The sequence below is a fragment of the Hyaena hyaena genome, unplaced genomic scaffold (genome assembly GCF_003009895.1).
Source record: "Hyaena hyaena isolate Hyena2069 unplaced genomic scaffold, ASM300989v1 scaffold_112, whole genome shotgun sequence".
NCBI lineage: Eukaryota > Metazoa > Chordata > Mammalia > Carnivora > Hyaenidae > Hyaena > Hyaena hyaena.
Window position 1 is genome coordinate 2,429,517 of NW_024080744.1, and position 26,042 is coordinate 2,455,558.

Here is a 26,042-nt window from a genome sequence, read left to right on the forward strand (position 1 = left end):
GCGTCTGACTTCGACTCAGGTCATGATCTCACAGTTCGTGGGTTCGAGCCCCGCGTTGGGCTCTGGAGCCCGCTTCTGATTCTGTGTCTCCCTCTCTCTCTGACCCTCTCCTGCTCACACTGTCTCTCTCTCTCAGAAATAAATAAAACATTAAAAAAATTAAAAAGAAAAAAAAGAAAAATCATAAGGAAAAGAAAAGGATGTAAGAGAACCTGTAGATTAAAATGGGCTCAAAATGCATATCAAGTAAGAAAATGATAAAACAAGCACGATTAATTCCTAGTGTCTAGGGATGCACACTCTGGTGATAAAACCATAGAAATACAAAGATCGTGATTATTTGGGGGGTTGGGGGGCTGGCGCTGAGATGGGGCATATGAGGCCGGCTTCTGAAGGGGCTGGCACAGTTCTTTCTCTTGATCTGAGTAGTGGTTACCTGGGTGTTTGAATTATAACTGTGCACAAAACTCTACATCTGGCCCTGGTCTTTTCCCCACCTGTGAATCTTCTGTCACTTTAAATACTGTCCCCTCCTCCACCTCTCTGCCTGCTGACACTTTCCACATTTCCTCTTGCTGAAACTTTGCAGGCTCTCCCCAACCCATCCCCTGCAGGCAGAGACAATATCTCTCTTGACTAAGCTTTACATCATCCGGTTTCTAAGTTTTTGGTGGCACTTATATCTCAGAGGTTTGGGGGCACGTCTCATGTCCTACGTGATGTTGTCAACTCTTAGAAACAGGCAGCTGAGTCATCCCCACAGGAGTGCATGGTAAGCAATCAAAACTCTTTTCTGAGCAAACAACAACAAAAAGAACAACAACAACAAAAACAAACCTAGTCAATTAAAATTAAAAATTAAGTGAAAACTTTGAATCCACCAGGTTCACATTGTCACAAGACCCCTTTCTTCCTTAATTTTCCATGGTCTATCCTCACTCCTTTGGTTTATCTGAAACCAATATACACCCCCTGACTGAGCCCACTTGGCTTAAGAACAGAGACTCTTGGGACACGTGGGTGGCTCAGTTGGTTACACATCCGACTCCTGATTTTGGCTCAGGTCATGACCTCACCATCTGTGGGTTTAAGCCTCTCATCGGGCTCTGCGCTGACAGCACAGAGCTTACTCGGAATTCTCTCTCCTCTGTCCCTCCCATGCTCAAGTTCTCTCTCAAAATAAATTTTAAAAAAAAGTGCAGAGCCTCTTAAACCTGGCTCTGCCACGTATGAGTCTTATAAACAATAACCTCTTGCTTTACTTATTACTACTGGGCCTCTCTGAGCCTCAGTTCTGTCATCTATGAAATGAGACTAATCTTATCTAATAGAATCTAATAAAGTACTTAACCCAGTATATCGGCACAGAGTAAGAACTCAATACCTAATTGATAATTATAAATATTACTGTTCACTATTAGTAACATTAATGAGAAAGGTACATCAATCAAGCACTGACACTCTATAGCCAAGAGAAGTGAAAAAACAAAACCCGGTAACAGACATGTTTCCTAAGTGCCAAACTATGGAAAGTAGAAAACTTAGCACATTTGCTGTTCCTTTGGTTGCCATCACACAAATGCAACATCTTTTGCTAACGTGAAGTTATCTGTTTGTGTCTCTTTCATTCTTCCTGAGCCGTAAGCCCCCTGGAGACCCTGAATGACCATGAGTTGAACTTGTGTACAGACTCTCTAGACACGGCGCTGTGGCAAGCGCGACTATGGGAGCACAGCCACCATCTCCTCTGAGCCTCAGTAAAGCCTCTCAATTCCTCTGAACTCTCGCTCCAGGGGTTTCAAGCTCCTTGCCATTTCTGAAAGAAATCAAGTATGATCTATCTTGGGTCATAAGAAGAAATGACCTGAATGAACAAGTAAATTACACTATCAATGTACACAGTCTTACTTTGCATGCGTGCATGTATCTGAGAAGAAAGAGAAGCTAATGCCATCTGATTCTATATACCTGTGGCACATGTATTCCGTGGCAGACACGAAGTAAGAATTGAGGAAACAATCTCTGGACTGATGAAACGATGGATACACAACTTGGTCAGTGATATCTAGTACACATTATGATCATTATAATCAATTGGTCCAACCTCCTTCAATGCACTGAGAAGACAGAGGCCCAGGGTCACACAGAGAAAGCAGAGGGAGTCTAGAACTCAGGCCTCTTTTGTCCCCTGCATGCTCACACAAGTCTGCTCCAGAGGCAGCTTGTTTCCACATGATGCACTCTGAACCACGTCCAGTATGTGTAAGGAGGACGACCAGATAGGCGGGATGAACTGCTTTGGTCTCAGCTGCAGCCAGACTCGGCTCAGTAGGTGTGGACAGGCTGCCAGCCTCACTGGAAAAGAACCAGTGTGGGATTGCTCAAGAAAGCATCACTCCCGTGGCTGTCGCTAAGGAACCGAATTTTCTAGTGACGCCTGATTCTGCAACATCCCTGAAGATCAAAAGCACAGGGATCGCATCAGTGCTAATGAGCAATGGGAAAGTGCAAGAGGGGCCGCCCGACTTGAGTGCACTGGCGACAGGCAGAGTGTGCTAGCCAGACTGGCACATCACTGTGCTCTCCAGTCACGCCGCTCGGTCTGCGGGGCTTCTCAAGCAGCCAGAACGATGGTAATTCACTCGGCAGCTATTTACTCAGCAACCACAATGTCCTGAGCACCCGCCATGCTGGGCTCTGGGAATACAAAATGACCTCACCTATCTTACTGCACTGTGAAAAAGAGGTGCCTTAGGGAAGGAACCCTCTCATTACTCCTCACGTCACTCAGTGCATTTGCCTCCTTCCCATTGAAGCCCCAGAAGACGGCCCCTCTTCCCACTTCACCAAGCTCTCCTGCCTGGGCTTCTTTCAAACCCTCCTTTCCATTAATCAACTCCCTTATCAACCTCACCTCTCCCATGCTTCTTCCCACTACCACTTAAAACATCCTCAGGTGCCTCGTTTAGATGCATGTTCCCCTCCACGTCTCGCTTCCCTTTTGCTGTGATTTCACAGTCAAGCTATGGAAGCTATTATGTTTCCCTGCTCAGCCAGACTGAGCCCAATATGCTCCGTGCTCTCCAACCTCTCAGGGTCCCAAAAGGCTGCTCCCTCTGTAGTTTTGCCTTCCTCCACTCTCCTTCTTTGCCTGATTAACTCTGCATTCAGGCTCATCGCAGGTGCCTCCTCCTCTAGGAAGCCTCCCTATTGTAGATGCCTCTCCTCAGTACTTCTACCTTTAGGGGAGTCCACAGAGAACACTCTCTTCTGCTTGGCCTCTGTCCCCTCTAGAAGATTCTCAGTTCCCTGAAGGGAGAGGTCATCTCCAGTTTCCCAGTTCCTAGTGTCTTCTGGACTCTCAGTAATCATAGACCAAGTGAGGAATGAATAAATATGAATAATAACTTAGAACAGGTCTTAATAGGAGCAAAATTAGTACACACTGCTTTCCAGATTACAAAGCATTTTTCACATATACATCTTATTTGATTATCCTCATTCTGTAGGCAAACTATTATTTTTTACCTTCTTTTCAGCTGAAGAAGCAATGATTTAAAAGAATTAAAAGGTCTGACTAGGATCATACGGTAGAAGTAGTAGGTCTGAGATTCGTATCATGACTCCTAAACATCACATTCCCTGCTTTGTCCATTCCCTGTAAGCTACTATCTTCATATCCAGAGGGCCACAATACTCTACAAACTCTCCTCATCAAAACCTGGTATCTGGAAACCGTTCTACATGCCTTTCGCCTAACCAAACTACTTATTAGAAGGGGCATAAGCAGATTTTAATTAATTTTAACATAGGAAGTCTAGAAAGAGAACTAACATAGCCAGGACAATAGAGATACCATTTCCGTCTTCCTCTGGTGGGATGGATGAACACATATGACTAGTGGCATCATGTTCTTCCACCAAACCTGCAAAGCATCTCAAATTTAGGGCTCATGATGAAATGGCTACAGATCTGCCCTGTGACTCACTCGTTATTAAAACTAGGAGGCCACCATCTATCTTGGTGCAACGGCAGCGAGGGCAACTCGTATCCAAGCACACCTTTGACACCCAGCCACGACTGCGCCTCGGACCAGCTGTTCCTGCTCCCGAAGCCTGTGCCAGGCCCTCACACCCTTGTGCATCCCGCTGAGAGCACATGGTCCACGACGCTAACTCCTCTCCTGCTGAAAACGTCTCCTTGCTGGCCCCACTGCCCTTCTGTTGCAATCACCTGAAAATCTGAACCCTGGTCCAATCCAACTCTCTGCTTTCTTGGCCCCCTCTCCAAGGTTGTTATTTTTCTTTAATTTTTTTTTTTAATTTTTGAGAGAGAGACAGAGAGACAGAGAGAGAACATGAGCAGAGTAGGTGCAGAGAAAGAGGGGGACAGAGGATCTGAAGCAGGCTCTGCACCGACAGCAGAGAGCTCAATGCAGGGCTTGAACTCATGAACTATGAGATCATGACCTGAGCTGAAGTTGGATGCTTACCTGACTGGGCCACCCAGGCACACCCCGCCCCACCCAGCCCCAAGGCTTTTAAACATGGGTGCAGAAGCCGCCTCAGCTGGATCCAACCTAAACTGACTCTATCCTGCTGGCTCTCCTCTGTTTCGAGGCAAACTCCCTCACAAAGTTGTCTACTTGCTCCTTGTACTTCATCATTCCTCCCTCATCCTTCATCCTTCAACCTACAGCACCTGGTTTCTACCTCCATACTCTGCCAGCTTTCACCAAAGTTTGTAACCACCCGTATACTGTACCACCCAAAGGACACCTCTCCGTGCTTGTTTTCTCTTAACTTCCTGGTGCATAACCCGGCACTCCATTCTTCCTGACTCCATGTCTTCTCTTGGCTTTCATGCTCCCACATTCTTCCAGGGGTCTTCCTTCTCCAGCCACCAAGATGGAATCTTCTTTGAAGCGGTTCTTCTTCTGTTCAATGTTTATATGCTAGTACTTTTCAGGGTCCTGGGGTCATGCTTTTCCACTCTATCCACCTCTAAGTTACAATACATGCCAAAGTTTCCTTTCTTTAGTGTTTCGATGGTTTCAGAGTGATACCACCATTAAGTACATTCCCTTCCATAGAGTCCATGTCTCTGCCTCTTCTGGAAGACTGGGAGCTCCTTGAAGGCAAAAGCCATCTCTGCATTCCTAGTCACCAATGTGACTATTGGGTTCTCAAGAGCTGCTTCCAGGCTTGTTCCTCCTCCTAAGCTTCAGAACTATAGATCCATCTGCCTATGAACTTCCCCATTGGATGAACTCAATATGCTCAAATTAGAATTCATCATCTTCCAGGGTGCCTGGGTGGCTCAGTTAAGCATCAGACTTTAGCTCAGGTCGTGATCTCGCGGTTCGTGAGTCCGAGTCCCACATCAGGCTCTGTGATGATACCTGGAGCCTGCTTTGGATTCTGTCTCCCTCTCTCTCTGCCCCTCCCTCACTCATGCTCTGCTTCTCTCTCTCTCTCTCTCTCTCTCTCTCTCCTTCTCTCTTTCAAAAATAAACAAACATAAAAAATTTAAGGAATTCATCATCTTCCAAATCCCAAAACATTTCTTCATCCAATATTTTCTTTCTGGATGAACTGGAAATATCATCTGTTCAGTTGAATTCTGGAAAAACTGAATTCTGGAACTCATCCTTAGCAGCAAGTATCTTTCCTTAATGCTCTATATCCGATCAATTAATAAGTCACGCCAAATTCTAAATATCTCTTCAATATGACTAGATTTTACATCCATAATCATGGCAGGTTTAAGGAAATGAAAAAAGGTGCTGTGTAGCTGGGCATAGGGTCTAGGCAGGTGATTAACACATTTAGACTTTTTCTTAAAGTCTCTACCCACCATCTCCTATCAAATCCTCTAGATGCTGAAGTTCTGGAGCTAAAAAGCAGTCAATAATAATAAGTTGCACTATCCAAAATCAAGTTTTGTGGGATAAGTAACATTGCTTTCAATTGGTTACTTTTTTATTAGCCAGCCAGACAATGATATTCTTTCAGAAATAAAAAAGATACTGGGCTGAACAGAAAACTGTCTCTGCTTATACAGTTACTATGGTGAGCAACCATTTCCAGAGGAGTTTCTGCTGTGTGAAATCTTAATGGGACCATCCCAGTTCGGTTCGGTCACATTTTAGAATCAATGCAATATTTAAAGTAAACAAGGCAAACTGGATATGGTGGAGGGTGAGGCTTGCAGGAAGGAAGGATCTAGGAGTAACGAGAAACATGCCAGGCTTAGTAACACATGGACATAGTTGACAACTTATGATTCATCATGAAAATGGCACTAATATAAAGTTAGTAAAAAGCTACAATGTGATCAGGAAGTGCCTTAAGTATGTCACTTCTTAGTATTCATCGTCAGGGTACCTATATATGCCCAAAACTGTAAGTAGCAAGAAAAGTCGTTAACAGAATGGTAATATGAAGGGGTTTGGGCTACACAGTATAAAGAGGAAAGAAAAATACACTGGCAAAAATCTGCAAAGACAATTCTGTGAATATACTTAAAACTGAAGCACTTAAGTAGGTGAAACTTAACCACTTAAAACTTAAAAGCACTTCAAGTGGGTGAATTTTAAGGTTTGTGAATTATAGCCCAATGAAGCTGTTACTTTTTTTAAAAATCTACAAAGACACGGGAATAATAAGCAGAGCTGTAAGAAATCGAACAACATATACCAATACTCAAAGGAAGAGCAGGTAATTTTCAATGATCCTATAGAGGAATAGCTGGTACAAAATCACTTCCACATTTCTTATAACAAAAAGATAATTTTTTGTTATAAGATAAACGTATAAACAAAACAGAAAGACACAAAGGAAAAAGACATTGTCAAAGCACTGAAAGAAAGCAATCTGTCAATGCTTACAATGAATATTTTCAAATTCCATTGTCTTCACCATCTATAGACTGCTCAGTGAGATGATAGTGCTTTTACAAACACAACAATCACACTGTTAAGTTTCTGCCAAACCAGTATCTTTTTAAAAAATTACAAAAGTATGTAACACACACACACACACACACACACACACACACACACACAATTGTAAGCTCAGAAAAAAGCATGAATTTCTCAATAACTAAAAAAACAATTGGATAAAAAAAATAAATTCTGAGACAGTGATCATTTCCTTCACAAAGAAAGGTACTAAAGACAGACCAAAATACCCAGCTCCCAGCAACCCAGCATTTGCGCTGCCTTGTTGCAAAAGAGGCAGGGTGCATATTTTAAAGGTCTGTATTAGAAAAACAAGTTAGTTCATGCAAAGACAAAGTCCTTTTGAAATCACATTAAAAGGTGGATGCCAAATGGAAGGCAGATGAATGCTCAGAATTTGATCCACCTCCATAGAAATCGATGATGCCTATTCTTTGATATCACTCCTTTCCTGCTGATCAAGCAAAACAATTCAGCTGATAAGAAACAAAACAAAAACCTATCCTTCGATTTCTTTCCTCACAGATAACCCGTGCAAACCCAAGGAACCAAATGTGACTCACTTTCAGTTTTAAAAGTTAGACCATGTTGAAGCCACTAAGAGTCAGTGTATGGCTTCCACTTACTTAAAGTTGTCTGAAACCAGATTTGTTTTAATGTGGCTACACATCATAAGAAACAGCCAATGCGCACACAGAAAGCATTGGACAGGAAGGGCGCTGGACTGGGAGTTAAAAGTTTTAGATATAATCTCAACTCCAGAGACTCCCAAATAAACCAATTCAATCCCAGTTGAAAGAGTTGCCTTTTGATCCTTATATACCTATCTCAACATGCCAGGCATGCAGTAGGTATTCAATAAATGCTTTCTGAATTATTACCACTAATAGCAAGCACTTACTAAGTACTTTATATGCATTATATCTTTTAAACACCATGATAACCTTACACCTAGGTTTTCATATTATCTGTCTACCACAAATTCAGAAACTGAGGTGTAGAGAGATTAATGTGCTCATGTGATTCACCTAGCGAAGGGCAGAGGGAGGACTTCAGGTCCCAAGATTCTATTTTTTTTTTCTTTTAAAGTTTATTGTCAAGTTGGTTTCCATATAATACCCAGTGCTCATTCCAACAAGTATCTTTTTTTTTTAACATTTATTTATTTTTGAGACAGAGAGAGATGGAGCATGAGTGGAGGAGGGGCAGAGAGAGGGACACAGAATCCGAAGTAGGCTCTGGGCTCTGAGCTGATCAGTACAAAGCCCAACACGGGGCTCAGATTCACAGACCATGAGATCATGACCTGAGCCAAAGTCTGACCATCAACTGATTGAGCCACCCAGGTGCCCCTCAATAAGGGCACTGGTTCTCAATAAGGTGCACTGCTGTCTCTCTGAACTCAGCCGGGCACATGCCAAAATAATCATAGTCAGTAATGAACGTATGAGGCTCCTCCATGTAATATGTGTTTTATCACCCACCCTTTCCCACCACCTGTCTCCCTGGGAGCATGGACGGTGAACACCTTGAGATTTTGGTTACTCAAAGTGCGGTCTGTGAACAGTTGGTAAGGCAGAATCTTCACCATGTCCCAGAAACAGAATTTGCATTTTAACAAGATACCCAGGGGATTCATATGGACATCAGTTTGAAAGACACTGATTTAGACTACTCCAAAACTATGTATTTATTTTAATGACAGGAAGTAGGAAGTTCTGAGAAGAAAAATATGGCAGAAGGGTTATACTCTGGGAGAACAAAACCAGCTTGCTGTGACTCTATCAAGACTTTAATTCACCTGCATAATGGCCCACAGATATTCTCAAGGATCTATAAAGCTCCTAGGGAACTGATAACAGAGGCAAAAGCTCAACCTATAAGGAGTATATCTATAGTCTCACTCCCTTCTAAAATTTCCAAACCTGTGTCTTTAGAAGTATCTGCCATGTAGCAAATAAAAACACACCAAGTCTTTGGCAAATACTGAATCGCTCATCAGGCAAAGAGTAGAGCTGTGCTGTGGGTTGATAAGGCTCCAGATTTATATATTATAATCACCTTCGTTCACAATCCAGGAGGCACTTCTTATCAAGGCACCTTTATCACATTTTTTGAGCACAGCTCTAAAGTCAACTCAAATTTGAGTTTAAACTTGATTTCAACTTGAATTATTTCAATATGGTATATGGTTTTCTTTTTAAGTGGTACACATTCATTTTTAGACAGAAAGCAGTTTGTATTTTTAGCCAAGATGTACAGGACAGTAACTGTCCTCTCACAATAGGTGTGAGTTTTGTTGGGCTATGAGTCAAAATCTATAGAGGCATCTGATGGAGTTAACGTTTACTCAATACTTCTTACCTGATTAAACAGAGTAACAAAGGCCTAATAACTCCACATAGGAAAGCCATGCACATAACTAAAAGTGGTCTTCATAAACGGTTTAAGGTATATTTGACTTTTTTCTTTATTCCCATTTTTAAAACATAAAGCTGTTTGCTAGTCACAAATCTACACCTCCAGGGGTACCTGGGGGGCTCAGTCAGTTAGCTGTCTGTCTCCAGATTCTGGCTCAGGTCATGATCTCATGGTTTGTGGGTTCAAGCCCCATGTGGGGCTCTGTACTGGCAGTGTGGCGCCTGCTTGGGATTCTCTCTCTCTCTGCCCCTCCCCTGCTCACTCTCAAAATAAATACATAAACTTAAAAAAAAAAAAAAAGACAAATCTACACTTCCAGGAGTTAAGAGACTACACTTAAGACAGATAGGAATTCTCTCTTCTTTAGTTCTATCCTCTCTGTCATTTGAAATCTCCAAGACAGGTTCTTTTCCTTAAAACTTTCAATTATACATTCTTGACATTTTCTATTTCCTCCCTGTCTTTGTCTGGAAAGAACTGGAACAACTAGAATGGATTTCTTGCTAATTAGTCATCCAGATATCTCTTAGAAAGTTTGCAAGATATTCCTCCTCCAACCACAATGGAGCTATAAAAAGAAGTGCTTTTAATTCCGAACCCACTTATTCTGTTACTGTCATGATCGTCCTCTGGATTCAGATATTTTCTATAAACCATATCAAATAACACAGGATTTTACAATAAAGGAAATGGAAAGATGTGAGCATGCGCAGACAGAAGGCAAGTGGCAGGAAAAGTTTAATGCAGTGTTGCCCCCAGGGATTCTGACTCAGAGCCCAGTACAGAGGCCACAGAAACAGAGGAGCACATATTAACTACAAAGGAACATGGCCAGGGTAGCCCACAGGCCTGAGTCGGTCTAGGATGAGGGCTTCAGGGAGCCATGGGACAATCAAATACATGAGTTTCCCAAACAGAATCAAATTCCCAGGCCCAATGAGACCAGTAGTGGATTGTACTAAAAAATTACAACTGTGCTAAACCACCCACATTGCTGGTAGCATTGTCAATGAGCACACCACTCTCAGGCATACCGAAGTAATATGTCTGTAGAGCCACAAAAACATTTATATGCTTTTATGTGGTCAACACACACTAAAATATGGGGAAAGGAATGCATAAGTTGTTTGCCGCCAAAGATAGATGCAGACATCTGCATTTAGGCTGAAATACATGTACAAGTGCAGGCTGGGCTGCTTAGATTGACAGCTGTTTTGTGAGGAAACCCCCAGGAGTTGGAGATGAGCTAACTTCACCTTCCAGTCCTTGGGCAGGAGTAGTGTGAAGGGTAGGAACGCACACTACTGTCGGTAGACCTGGGCCTGAACCCCAGTTCTCCCTCCTACAGACTGTGGCCCATTACGCAATTTCCTTAAGCGCAGTCTCCTTACCTGTAGACTGAAAATACCACAGTTCCTTGATTCTAACATGGACTTTCTGTCCCCCTTCCCCAACACACACACATTTTAACTTTACTGAAACTGGCATGACTATCGCATTTTACATCTCCATTCAATGTGATGGGATTTTCTTTCCTCTCTTTCCCCTGGAAAGCTGAAATTTAACTGATGGTGTATTTTGCCATTAATAGCGTCTTCAAATCAAGGAAATACAATAGTAATGCTGACCATAGTATTGTGAAGATTGAGTGAGATATTTAAGGCAATTTGGCACATTGCCTTCCAAAATAATAACTGTCCAAAAATGGCACATTAATATTGCTATTTGTGGGCGCCTGGGTGGCTCAGTGGGTTGAGCATCTGACTTCGGCTCAGGTCATGATCTCTCAGTTTGTGAGTTCGAGCCCTGCATTGGGTTTTCTGTGGTAAGTGCTGAGCCCGCTTTGGATCCTCGGTGCCCCTTTTCTCTCTGTCCCTCTCCTACTCATCGAGTACATTCACATACACTCTCTCTCTCTCTCCCAAAAGTAAACCTTTTTTAAAAATGTATTGCTGTTTTTAAGATCTCATACATTACTAGGATACATGATCAGAAGAGGGTATCCAGGAAAGGAGCCGATAATCCCAGCCTGCTAGTCAGTCCACAGTTGGGAGTACTGAATTCAATTTGAGGACCACAGAACAACAAAGGCAAACCACAGAAATTCAGAGAATAGGGACCAGTGTTGGAGAAGAGTCTGAAAAACATGGTATGAGAAACAGTCGAAAGAATCTTGTTTTTAGGCTGAACAATGAGAAGTCTTTCAAACATATCAAGGCCGGGGGCGCCTGGGTGGCTTAGTCGGTTAAGCGTCCGACTTTCGCTTAGGTCATGATCTCGCGGTTCGTGGGTTCGAGCCCCCCATCAGGCTCTGTGCTGACTGCCAGCTCAGAGCCTGGAGCCTGTTTCAGTCTGTGACTCCCTCTCTCTCTGACCCTCCTCTGCTCACGCTCTCTCTCTCTCTCTCTCTCTCTCTCATAGAGATAAAATAAAATATATATAAAAATAATATATAAAATAAAAAATATAAATAAATATAAATATTTATAAAATATTTATAAATAAAATATATATATTTTTTATTTATATATATAAATATATAAAAAATATATATAAAAAAAAAACCATATCAAGGCCGGTGGGTGTAAGGAGATGTTTCCTCTGTGGTTCCAGAGAATGGAGCTGGAACATGAGGATGGTTATTCTAGAGAGGCCTTTGTCACGTCAGCATAGAGGAGGACTTCCCAACACTTCGGGCTACCTGGGACTGAACGGGCCTTGGGAAATGGAAGCTTCCTAAAACAGGAAGTGCACCATCAGTGCCCAGAGGGCACCACGTCAGCACTCTCCAGAAAAGCCTCCTTCCAGGTCTTACAGCTGCACCCTGTGTTCACTTCAACTCTAGAATCCTATGCCTCGGTCTCCCTCCTCCAGACCTAGGCCAGACCTCTGGAGACCACTGAGAGCAGCGATGGCACCCTAGGCTTCCACCAGCATGGACTCCACTGACTAGGGAAAAACTAGCACAAAAGTGGCAAAAAGTTAAAGGAGAAGATGCATTCACACTGGGTTGCCTGGTACTGTAACAAGTCACACAAGAGGCAAAGATTCAGTGTGGATAGAGAAGACTGGCAAATTCAGATGCAGATGGCAAGAGGCAGGGCTCCAGGGCCTACATGGTGGAGAAGTCTAGCCCTCAGAGTAGGCACTCCACAACTCTAAGATCAGATAACACCCACACCTCGCCTACCACATGTAGAATGCTCTAGTTAGGGCCTAATGAATCCATTTAAGACAGACTGGTTTTCTGAATTGCGTCAAACTCTTGGTGACATCCACATTCTTTCCTCCAGTGACTGGCCAGCTCCCTTATTGTCCCAGTTACATATTTCCCTCCCTTAAATTCACCCTCTACCCATGCTTTAAGGAAAACTCCATACTCTATGAAAAACTACTATAATCTCAAATTGAAACCCAGTGTTCTGTACCTTCTTATCAGCATTTACTTGAATACCAGTATTAAGTTTACTGTGAACTTTGTGATTCAACCACACTGTCAATGTCATCATCATTTTATCTAAATCTCTGAGCAAAGGTGAGGGTAGTAGCCTTGCCCATCCCACAAGCAAGCACCATGCTTGCATCAGGCAATAGGTGGATAATTTTACGAAGTGAAAGTGAAGGGCATGGGAACCAACTGAGACCAACCTTCATACTGCTTCCCAAAGTGATGCTACTTTGGGTCTTAGAGAAGCCACAGGTCATGGCTTTTTGGTTTTCTACCTCAGCCCTCAGTTAATCAAAGTTTACCTACACATCTTTTAGTCCAAAGACATCTATAATTGATAGCGCTGTAAAGTCAGATCTAGTTAGGAATCTATATGACAGAAGATCAAAATTCTCTCTTCCACTGTACAGAGCCATCACCACATATTGGGTGCCAGAGTGGAGTTTAGGAGCACAAAGATCAACAGCTCCCGGCAGAGGTTCGCAGTCCAAGGGGAGCAGACAGACTTTTAAGAGCTAATTCTCAGTGTGCAGAGGAGTGTGGTGGGAGCCTAGAGGAGGAAGTGCTCAACCCAGGGACTGAGGAAGGTGAGTGCCGGGAAGGCACCATGGAAAGGAATCTTGAAGAACTGCTTTGGAGGTACTGGAAAAGAAGGCACATTGCAAGGAAAAGGAATAGTTGCAGTGTGTTAGACTATGTAATCTAAAGAATAGAAAAAATAACCCCACATGCTTGAGCAAGAGAATGATCATTATCTTCCGATATCAGGGGGACTCTCTGATTAGGTGTCTGCTTCTCCACATAGAAGGTACCATGAAAATTGGAAGAGGGGGCGCTAGGATAGTGCACACTGCAGTTTAATATGTATAAGAACATTGTAAAAAAGGAACAATTAACAAGGAAACTAGTTGCCTTGAGCAGGCAAGTATACATCATAATTATATCACTTTGGGGTGAGTTTGGGTTCTAATTTGAGCTTAGCTCATGGGAAATGTTTAATAAACAGTTGCTATACACATTGTGAGATGATACACTCACCTTTACACTGTGAGTTCCAACACTACACTGCGTTGTCATCAATGGCAATGTATCATGCATGGGGTTGGAAGGAGGACTAGAGAACATTAAAGGTCCCTCCCAGCCTGAAGCTCTCTTGGATTATCTCTATCCATTTCCGATCTGGCATTATTCCCTCGGCTCACCAGGAAGGATACTATAGAAATGCCCACTGAAAACCTGTTACCTAAATGTTAGCTATCATTACCATTAAGTTTATTTATTTTGCGAGAAAGAGAAAGAGAGAGAGCGTGCATGTGTGTTCATGCAGGGGAGGGGCAGAGAGAGAGGGAGGGAATCCCAAGCAGGCTCCACGCCATCAGGATGGAGCCCAATGTGGGAATCCATCCCACAATCCATGAGATCATGACCTGAGCCAAAATCAAGAATCAGATGCTCAACTGGCTGAGCCACCTGGGCACTCCCATTACCATTCTTCTACTTTCTTCTAATATTATCTTTCTACTAACTTTATCAGCCCTGGTCTTCTTTCATTCCTGTGTGTATCTGTGTGTGTATTTAATGATATGCAAATATTCTAGTAAGCCAACTCAAATCCTCTGGAGGGCATAGATGTAGTCATTAAAAAGCAAAGGAAAATAAATTTCTACAATTTATTATAAATGACACTGAAAACAACAATAGCTAACATTCACTTCACACCTATGAAGCATCAAGGTATAGTAGGCCTTTTATATACATTATTTTATTTAACTCTCACAAGAACCCTACAAGGGAAGCATTTATATTTCAACCCATATTTTATAGATAAAAAAAAAAAAGTCTTAGTGAAATCAAGTGATTCACTCAAGGTCCCAACTAGTAAGCAGTAGCATAATCTCACAATTTTGCAACACAGTCAACAACAACCTCATATTAATGGGTATGTACTCCCACATAGTTTTTAAATTTGATTACAGAAGATTTTCATTGGAATCTTGAATATAGGGACTCCAGAAAATACAAATAGGCCACTTAATCTAATAAACAGGTGACAATGTTTAGTTCATTTTGTCTCAACCTCACGCCTCTGGACACTATTGAGAGAATGGGCCCATACAGTAACCAGATCATGTTCACCTAAGCAGTCTTTGAGCATCAAGTTAAGATGTCCAGCTTCCTCACATAATGTATGATTCCATTCACATGAAATATTCTGAGTGGGCAAACCTAGGGTAGAATATGGGTTACCTAGAGCTGAGGGAGAAAAAATGGGAGCAAGGGAGTGAGCATACGGCTTCTTCTTGGAGTCATGAAAATGTTCCAAAATTACGTTATGGTGATGGTTACACAACTCTGTAAATACACTAAAAACCACTGGATTGTATACTTTAAGGGGTTAACCCTGTGATAAATAAATGTCAAGAAAGCTGTTAGAAAATACTTCTCCAGGGTTCAGTATCAAGTTTTCTCTAGTCATTCCATGTGGCTGCTGTCTTCCAGAATAAACATGAAAACCAGATGTGTAGTAAATAAGCCTTACCCAAGAACACAATGTTCAAACAACGATGAAAATAAAGACCATGCCTGTGAAGTTGATGAGTTTTCCTTGGAAGCAGTAATGGGCCTTCAGCCTCTTTCTCAAATGTCATTAGGTAGTAAGTGCTGAATGGTATTAGCTTTTGATTTTTACCAAACCAGAAAAAATGGAAATATTCATTCATTATTACTAAAATGTTTTTAAGTAGACAGAATGGAGTATTAGAAATAGCAGTAATTGGGGAATCAAAGGACTTCAAAAGGCCCAAAAGACGCCAAGTCAACTAGAACCTCATGGCCTTTGGGACTCAATCATTCTAGGCTTTGGTATAAAATGAGGAGGAAAGTGTTCTCGGGACACAATGGAAATCCATGAACGTGTCATTCCTAGACTGATGTTTCAAGTATTTAAGGGAGTTTCCTTCCACATCCCTTAATAAATAAACTCTTCTACCTTATAAGTGCATCGGCTATAACCACTGATTAAAATTGTAAAGCTTATCGATAAAAACAAAAAGGCAATTTCCTAAAAATAATGCATAAATATAGCAAAATAATTGTTCTCCAAAGTAAAATTATCCTGTCCTTTATAAAAATTGATCTTGTCTCATCTAACCTGTCACTCGTAATCTACACTAATTTTTATTATAAAGACTATTAATTTCTTATTAAAGGAACTCTTAGATTTACAAACTGAGGAAAATTAAAATCATTCTTAAAGCCACCACCCTAAAAAGAGTATGGGTGATGTTCACCTATAATTAAATTTTGGTACATCTTGTTCTCAATTTTTTCTCTCCATAGTTTTCTTTTTCAAATATAATTAAGTTAAAAAATATTAATATGCAGAAAAGTATATATAGAAAGGAAAATACAAATTACCAGAAAGTCCCAAATTCAAAATAATCCCTTAACCCCTATTAACTTAAGGGGACCATTATTTCTGTTATTGCCCTAAGCATAATACAGACAAGAGAGGTAACTTTTAAATAGGGCCAAGTATGTGGTCCACAAATAGTTTAAATTTTTTTTAATGTTTTATTTATTTATTTCTGAGAGAGAGAGAGACAGCACGAGCAGGGAAGGGTTAGAGAGAGAGAGGGAGACACAGAATCTGAAACAGACTCCAGGCTCTGAGCTGTCAGCACAGAGCCCAACGTGGGGCTCAAACCCACCAACCTGAGAGCATAACCTGAGCTGAAGTCAGATGCTCAACCGACTGAGCCACCCAGCCACCCAGATCCACAAATAGTTTAATTTTGAGTGTTTTAAATTAAAGATCTGTCATCACCACTTGCTATTACACTTTTTTCATATCATTGCAAAATTGTAATAGTTGCGTAAAGGTCCATCATAAAATTTTCTTCTACTGTATGTTTTGAGTATTTCCAACTTTTTATGATAATAAGTAATGCTTCAGTGAGTATTTTTGTACTTAAAATGTTTTACACTCCTACCTGGAAAATTCTGATCTATTACTCTGCTCCTTTTGTGATTTCTTCTATTGGTTTTAGAATGAGAAAGTGCTTCCCCATCCAAACATCTGATTTTTCATTGTTTGATTTCTTTTCTTTCCTTCTTTTCTCCTTAAACTTAGTTCCTTAATCTATGGGCTATGGTTTTAAATACTGTTAAAGACTCCAAACTTGGGGTGTCTGGGTGGCTCTGTTGGTTAAGCATCCAATTTCGGCTCAGGTCATGATCTCACGGTTTGTGAGTTTGAGCCCCACAACAGGCTCTGTGCTGACTCAGAACCTGGAGCCGGCTTCACATTCTGGGTCTTCCTTTCTCTGTTCCTCTCTCCCACTCACACTCTGTTTCTCTTGCCCTCAAAAATAAATCAATGTAAAAAAAAAATTTTTAAAAACAAGGACTCCAAACTTACTTGTGACATGTCTAAGTTTTAGCAAAAGCTAGAGTAAGTTATTTGCCCAACACTTTCAAATGCACATTTACGTTTTTAAAGGAAATACTTGTCTCATGTTCTTGGCTTCCCACTAAGCCTCAGAAAGCCTCCAGGACTGACAAAATAACCAGAGTTTTGATTATCAGCAGGAAATCACACTGGGCAGGAATGAAGAGGACACTCATACAGGCCAAATTAAAGTTAAACAATCAGAAGATCCAAGTTCCTAGCCTTAGCAGTTTTATTGCTTTAGCCTTTAAAAGTCTCAGAAGTTCTAAGATGAGCTTAAGTATACAGCGAAAAGAATTTTCAATGCTGTGAGCTGATTCTCCATGGGGACTGGATGCCATTGGGTCTCGTTTACTGACATGGGCAAACTCTGTATGTTGCCATTGGTCATCAGCAGAACAGGTAAGAAAACAGAGTACAAGCCCACCTCCCACCCAGTAGAGACAGAACACAAATGACATGCCTTACTAGTTGACAGTGGGTCAACAAGAGCATCTTTGGGTCTTAAGAGCAATACAGAGGGACACCTGGGTGGCTCAGTCAGTTAAGCGTCCGACTTTGGCTCGAGCCATGATCTCACAGTTCGTGGATTCAAGACCTGCATCGGGCTCTGTGCTGACGGCCAGCTCAGAGCCTGGAGCCTGTTTCAGATTCTGTGTCTCCCTCTCTCTCTGACCCTCCCCTGCTCACGCTGTCTATCTGTCTCTCTCTCTCTTTCTCTCTCTCTCTCTCTCCCTCTCAGAAATAAATAAAAAATATTTTTTAAAAAAAGGAGCAATACAGATATCGGAGCTTACCTGTTTGCTTCTCATTAATAACAAATATCGTATCATATCTCCCAAGAACATAAACTTCTCATATGAAATTTTCTTCCCACTCGGGCACTCCTCTGAGGCACAACACTGTTACTGCTGCTACCAGCTATGACTGGGGATAAATGACCGAACTTTCCTGGGACAGTTTCCTCAACTATAAAATGAGAGTAAGGACAACTGGCCTCTTGGGATTGTTGTGAGAAACAGAGAAGAGGCTCAGAACAAGGACTGCCCTTAGGAAATGGTTTTGGTATTAGTTGTTATTGTTATGATATTATTATGACTACCACTACCTCTACCGCTCCTGTTATGACTATTATATCCACTACCTCCAGAAATGCCAGACTGTAGGGACGCCTGGGTGGCTCAGTCAGTTAAGTGTCCAACTTTGGCTCAAGTTATGATCTCATGGTCCAGGAGTTCAAGCCCCGTGTCGGGCTCTGTGCTGCCAACTCAGAGCCTGGAGCCTGCTTCAGATTCTGTGCCTCCCTCTCTCTCTGCCCCTCCCCTGCTCGTGCTCTGTCTCTCTCTCGAAAACAAACATTTAAAAAATATATCAAAAGTGCATTTTTAAAAAGAAAGAAATGCCAGACTGTAAAACTTAAATTGGGTTTTTCCGAAAGAAAGAAGGAACTGGATGGAGACGTCTGTGGGCAGTCGGATCAGCCTTGGGAGTAAAACGTGTCCAGGAAGTCAGTTTCCCTATCACTATTAAACACTGAATGCCTGGGGCGGGTGACACCTCAGTCCTCCCCACTTTCTGATACACAAGCACAGGACTTGCGCGCATCGTCACTGTCAGTGAGCCGTGCGAAGCAAGGACCTGGGAGTTAGGCACGAAAAAGGCTATGAATCCGAGGCCAGAGCCCACAGACCAAGAGCCAACAGCTCCCCAAACAGGCACTGCCAAGATCCAGATGAGGGGTGAGAATGAGAGCCACTCGGGCCATGAATGGATTTATCAAGGCTCAGCAGTCAGAAAATCGACTTCTAACATCACAGTTACTCCCATGTATTCATTTCTTTGCTCTGGGTGCCTGTCTTCTACTGCCAGTCAGTTCTCCCAGTGTGTGGGGTGTGGGCCAATTCATATTGAAACGGTTTGCCTAAGGATTTGTCTCCAACCTCGAAGCTCTGAATCATTTTAAAAGAAAATAAGGATCACATGCTTCTGCATTATCAGCCAGGTTCATAAGCCAGCTGAGATTTATGAGACATCCAGAGTACTTTGAATACCAACAAGAAAGCATGTTTGATAAAAATTAATCAAATCAAAGCTTCGTTTGAAATTAGATGGTATGGAATGAGAAAAATACCCGTCTCTGCTTGATTCTAGGCAAAAGGCAGAGCTGTAACAAAACTAAACCAGTACAGCAAGATGAGAACAAGAATTACAGCGCACGTTCCAAACCTAGAATCAGGAATATGATTTACTTACTTTATCCTCAAATTACAGATTTCGAACACCTTACTGTGTGTATGGTCTTCCCCCCTCCCCCCATGTTTGAAGGAAATTTCATGATATTCTTTGGGAAAACCCTAAAATCTGGCCTTCAGGGAGTTTCCCCTATACTTTGCCACATTTGTTTATTTGTGTTTCTACTCAGTGGTATTTGTCTGGTTATCCTCTCCCGATGAAAGGCTGTGAAGCACTTGGGAACACAGATCTAGCAGACATAAATGAGTTTCATGTGAGCTTTTGAAGACAAGTATCTATGCTGATTAAGCATAAATAAGTAATCAGTGAGCAAAATGTTCTTAACATTGTTCTTGAAAATCACTGGGCAGCGATAATCATGCTGACAAAAGTCCTTGTTACGTTTTAAATTAAGGGCATTTAATAATTAATAATAGTATAATAAATAGTACATATATGCAGTAAAAGCATATATTAAGCAAGTTATAGTAATCTTTGCTTTTTTGTTATTTTGAAAGCTAAAATGACCCGGTAGATTTGCTATTAAGAGAAGACCTGCAGAGGCATGGGTTATATGTAACTGTACAATTGTATCTTGGGGTTATAAAGTACAGTCAATTTTGTAATCCTGAAATGTCAGGCAGTCATAACTTTACAACTTCAGCCTCAGCAGATATGGAAACTGTGATCCTCCAGGAAGCAGGAGCCTTAAAATTTAGTGTGTCACCTGAAAGATTTTTTTCAAAGTTCCTTTTTCTATCTGCCTTCTCCCTCAACTTTATTTTTTTCTACACAGAGGAGAACAGGGAAGAACAGGTCCTTTCTAATACACTGTATTTTCCCAGCGTGGGAGGTGGGGGTGGGGAGGGGGGAAGAGCAGAAGAAATGGGCAATAACAGAGGCATAGTCACATTATTTAAAAACACTAGCACATTATTTGAACCAAAGCACACTTAAAATAACATAAACACAAGAATATTTTATAGAGTGTTACAAACTTTAAAACATCATCCAATTTACTCATGCAGAACAATTTCATGCTGGATTGCTTTGGTGACAAATTAATAAAGGTAAAACTGCTCTCTAGGTCTTTCCATTAATGAAATTAAAGAAGATACTCGCTCGGTACTTATTTACTGAATTTCATTTTATTACTATTAGCAATACAAGGCACACTCCATTTTTACCATCAGATTTACTCCGAAAGTAGTCTCGGATTGTGAGGAATTACTTGAGAATGAAAACAGTGACCGCTATCCACCTGTACACCGTGCCCACATCAATAGTTATGTGGGTATTTTATGAGACATTCTAGAAAAATGCCAGACTTTTCAAAGAGAAAATGAAAATGGCATGCTGCTTCATTGTAACTCAAAGTAGGCCCAAGGGAAAAGCGGGCATCAGGCAATTTTGCACACGGTGTGAGGCTCGACCCTGCTAGCCGGAGTCCAGCACAAGGCCACCTCATGTTCAAAAACAGTACAGTCAACCACGTATAAAATCACACTTACGTCTAGAAGATTTAACAGGAGGACAGAAAGAAAGGAATTCGGAAAAGGGAACTGAAAATGCTTACAAACAAGCCCAAATCTCTAGACTACAAATCCAGCACATATATGCCATTTCATCCTGGCTTCCGTGTGTGTATAATAGCGTCAAACAACACACATGTGATAAGGAGAATCCTCACCTCCAAACCTCCACGAACTCCCATTATTTTCTACAAGAACACAGCAACGGCACAAATGCTGACTGTCATATCATCACCCGCCCACCGTGAGTACAGAAAGAAAATCTGACCTATGCAGCCGAAAAGTCCAAAATGTTATTTACTAACCTGGTGCCCCTGTGAAAGTAGCCACTCCATACTGCTTTACAGAAAGAATCTTTACTATGAAACTAATCTCCAAAGCAGCTGAATAGCCCAGAGAGGAGGATTCAGACTTCAGGGAATCCACAAGCACAAGGAAAGCAGTTTGTTCTGAACTTGGCAACTTAAGTCCTAGCCAAGCCCACAAAGCACTTGAGCCTATAAGCTTCAGTAATGAACTTGAAACCACTCCCCATATGTTAAATAGACACTGGGCTGCTGTGAGAAAACCCACATACACAATGGGCAAACACTTCAGGCTTCAGTTTTGAACTTGCTGCCTAAGAAATCCGTAACACACAAACTTAAAGAGAACTCTGACTCCCTTCTCTCTGTTCAGACACTGTAGTAAAGTGACTCATTTATTTTAAACAGGAGGAATACAGTCTGCCCCCCATTAGGGCCACGAAATGAAGCTCGTGGTGGAAACAGTGTAACATATAGCACTGCAATTTCACTTTGCATAAGAGGAACACATGACATTACTGTTTCTGAGAATCAAAGTTACACACTGTTTTCAGATTTTGAGGGGTAGCGTTAAAGAAGCCTAAAATCTCATTAATTACTAAGGTCTAAAAATCAACTTAAGTTTGAGAGGAATATTTATTAAAGAACCTTCTAACTTTAATTTTTTAGTATAGTTAACTAAAAAGTCCTCTGATATATAATGTTGACCTCTCCTTTACCCAAAAAGCTGCAAGAAAAATGCCGTCAACATAATCTCTGAAATGTTACATGAGTATATACGTACAATGTTACATGAGTCTGAGGCACACAGCACAGTGACTCAGTATCTCTGTATATGATGCTATGCTCGCCTCAACTACAGCTACCATCTGAGGATCATTCTAACGTAGGACTCCCACCTGGGGTTTGTAAATCTGAAAATCACTCATAATTCAGTTTTACCATCTATATTTAGGTTATGTTCACAAGACAAAAGATTTGTTGGTAGTCATATTTTTTATAGTTTAATACGGAACTTAATATGTCTCACTACAGTTTCAAACTAAGAAATGTACATTTATTTCTCATTCTAGAAAAGTGCAATTGATCACTTCTTTAAGGCATTTCTATCTCCAAACAGTCCATAATGTTCCAGCACATTGCTCAAGAAATAATGAAAGTCCACACTCTTCTTTTTAACATAACGTGTTCACAGTACCATATACATAGTTTACCCCTAGTTTTCAACTCCAAGAACAGTTTCAGCAAGCCATTACTCTTGCTTCCATGACTTCAACTTGATTTAAAAAAAAAAAAAAAAAACCTACTTAACATAATGGTCAAGATTCTCTAATTCTATTGTTTCTTCTAAGCCATAATATCGGACCAGATATTCCGAGGAACCCTGGATTCATTTGCTGCTAAACAGATTTATATATGTATTGCTGGTAAAATCAAGTCTCAAAACCAGTGCAACATAAGCCGTTAGCATATAAACACAAGATCAGGCATAAAAGACCTGGAGACCCCCTGAGACCTCACACATGGCCCACCAGCGCGCCCCACCCACTCCCGGATGAGGTCAACGGTCTCTCCTGGAGTCTCTTTAGAATGTGGGGGTCAAGACCATCACCTTGTTGAGAAAACTGGCCTCTAGAAGAGCAGCCCTTGCCTTAAAAAGGAGCCAGAACCCCACCTGGTGGCAAAACCTAGGAAAGCCTGGAACGATTAAATTTCAAGGGAAATGCGACTTTGATGCTGCAAGAAAAACAAAAAAAGGCAGAAAAGGATATGGTATAAGGGTACGTTGATGTCACATACAATATAACTGTACAGTAAGGGTCAAGGAAAGTTCCCACACACACACGAGACCAGAATATTTCTTGAAGATATGAAAATACCCATGCAAAAAAAAAAAAAAAAAAGTTATTACACTCAAAAGCATCTCTTTGGTAGTTCTGGTTTGCAAATATATACAATGATTTACATTCCCAGAAAAATCCTCTGATATATAATGTTGATATCTCCTTTACCCAAAAAGCTGCAAGAAAAATGCAATCAACATAATCTCTGAAATGTAAGAAATATGGATACACCCCCAACTTAACCAGCTGTGTACTGGTGGGACAGTGGCCGTCACTCTATTAAAAGGCTGTATCCCTAAGATTTTTCCTAACAGTCAAAAATATTTCCTTTTGGGGACGCCTGGGTGGCTTAGTCAGTTAAGCGTCCGACTTTCGCTTAGGTCATGATCTCGCGGTTCGTGGTTCGAGCCCCGAGTCGGGCTCTGTGCTGACTGCCAGCTCGGAGCCTGGAGCCTGTTTCAGTCTGTGACTCCCTCTCTCTCTGACCCTCCCCTGCTCACGCTCTCTCTCTCCTAGAAATAAATAAAACATTAAAAAAATATATTTCCTTTTGTCTCATATAAAATATTTCTGCCAAAATCAATGTACAATATCAAACTCAATGGAGATGAAGAATAAATCCTTGTGTTCAAATTACACTAGAGTAATAAAAACCCAGAAAAAAATAAAAGTATGGTAGGATGTGACTATTTTTAATTTTTAATGTATTTTAGAGAGAGATAAAGTACGTGAGCAAGGGAGAGGAGGAGAAGAGGGAGAAAGAGAATCTCAAGCAGGCTCCACTCTCAGCACAGAGCCCGATGTGGGGCTCAATCCCATGACCCTAGGATCATGACCTGAGCCAAAATCGAGAGTCAGACACTCAACCAACTGAGGCACTCAGACACCCCCAGTAGGAGAGGACTTCTAAATAAGCCCAAGCCACATCACTGAAACTAAAGCTAATAGCTAATAGTTAAGTTCTGCCTACAAGGTAGGCATGGTTCTAAACTGCTTTACAAGTATTAACTCATTTAAATCTCATTCACTGTCTGTTTTCTCCCCCCACACCATGGTCTTCTTATACCAGACTTACAGATGGGAAAACTGAGGAACCTAAAAGGTAAGTACCTTGCCCTTGGTGGAGGTGGGATTGGAACCCAAGCAGTCTGGCTCTGAAGTGCTCCTAACCACATAGTTTAATAATTCTGTCCTCTCAAGTGCATGCCACTTGGGAAACCATGCCAGACTCTGGTCAGCTGCAAGGGAGGGGGAGAGATGGGAGAGGAGAAATGCTTTCTAGACAGTGCTCTTGATGGTGCAGACTGGGCAAGGCCTTGCAGTGAAGCAGCCACAGAACCTAGAAAGGAAGGCTAAATGGCAGGTAAGGGATTCCCCAGGCAGAAAGTACCCATTCAGGCTTCCGAAGAAAAGGGGGAAATGGGAGCAGGCCATTGAAGGGACCACAGGGAGCAGAAGAAAATGCTGCAAGGGGGGCGCCTGGGTGACTCAGTCAGTTAAGTCTCTGACTTTGGCTCAGGTCATGATTTCATGGTTTGTGGGTTTGAACCCCGCGTCGGGCTCTGTGCTGACAGCTAGGTCAGAGCCTGGAGACTGCTTCTGATTCTATATCTCCCTCTCTCTCTGACCCTCCCCTGCTCACACTGTCTCTCTCTCTCTCTCTCTCTCTCTCTCTCTCTGTCTCTCTCTTTCTCTCTCTCAGAAATAAATAAAACATTTTAAAAAATTTTTTTAAAGAAAGAAAATGCTTCAAGGGACACAAGAGCCCTCTCATGTCATATCAGAGAGGCAGAGACACCAAGAGAGTTTAAACCATAGGGCGACTGGGTGCTTCAGTCCATTAAGCTTTGACTTCATCTCAGGTCATGATTTCGCTGGTCTTGAGTTCAAGCCCGACAACAGGCTCTCTGCTGCCCCTCACTGCGCTCTCTGCAGTCAGTGTGGAGCCTGCTTTGGAACCTCTGTCTCCCTCTCTCTGCCCCTCCTCTGCAGGTGCGCACTCTCTCTCTCAAAATAACAAACATTTAAAAAATCCTTAAAAAAAAAAAAAAAAAAGAGTTTAAACCAGAAAGCGACCAGATGTGTGCATTGGAAAGATAAAGTAAGGAGTGAAGTCTTGTGGGGGCTGGGGGGTAGAAACTAAGAAGACACTCCAGGTTAAGGGAAGGGCAGACAGGTGCTTTCAAATGTGTAAGTTAACACTTCCCCAAGCTTCCCCAAGGAGGCTGGGGCAGTAACACAGGCAGCAGCGGTGCTTGCCAGTTCCCTTGCTCAGGTCAGGTCAGGGGCCTGAGCCAGGTGCTGGTTGTCATGGCCATACAGAGAGCTGGGAACCCAGGAGGAGGAGCAGGGGAGCGAAGGGGGCACGGACGAGCCCAGGAGTTGGGAGCTGGGAGGCTGAGGTGCACATCTAGGAGGCACTGCAGAGAACAGACAGCTGCAGCTGGAGGGCGACAAGAGGGCGCACTGGGTCTGCCCCCAAGAGCACCTGCCACAAGAGTAAAGGGTGAAGGATTTGGGTTTTGTTTTTTTTTTTAATGTTTATTTTTGAGAAGTGGAGGTGGGCAGAGAGAGGGGAACAGAGGATGTGAAGCAGGCTCCAGGTTCTGTGCTGACAGCAGAAAGTCAGATGCAGGGCTTGAACTCAAGAACCGGGAGATCATGACCTGAGCCAAAGTTGGTTGCTTCACCAACTGAGCCCCCCAGGCACCCCCAGGGTGAAGTTTTAAGGCAAGGGGTTTCGGAGGATCTCGAACAGAATTCAGGATGTAGGTGGGGGAAATTTTCATACTAATTTTTACTAATCTCCAACTGAAATTGAGGGTTTCCTTCTTTTACTAATGTAGGCC

General features: G+C 42.0%; 1 protein-coding gene across 3 annotated transcripts in view; it reads right to left on the reverse strand.

The window, feature by feature from the left end:
- PLD1 (phospholipase D1) overlaps positions 1-26,042 on the reverse strand; it is a 208,624-nt gene that overhangs the window by 145,363 nt on the left and 37,219 nt on the right. For 2 of the 3 annotated variants that reach the window (XM_039236513.1, XM_039236511.1), the window contains exon 1: positions 21,350-21,460. The exons of the other annotated variant lie outside the window; for it this stretch is intronic. The gene's annotated coding sequence lies outside the window, so the exon portion shown is untranslated. Of the gene's footprint in view, positions 1-21,349; positions 21,461-26,042 lie in introns of those variants that run through there. 3 annotated transcript variants of the gene reach the window in all.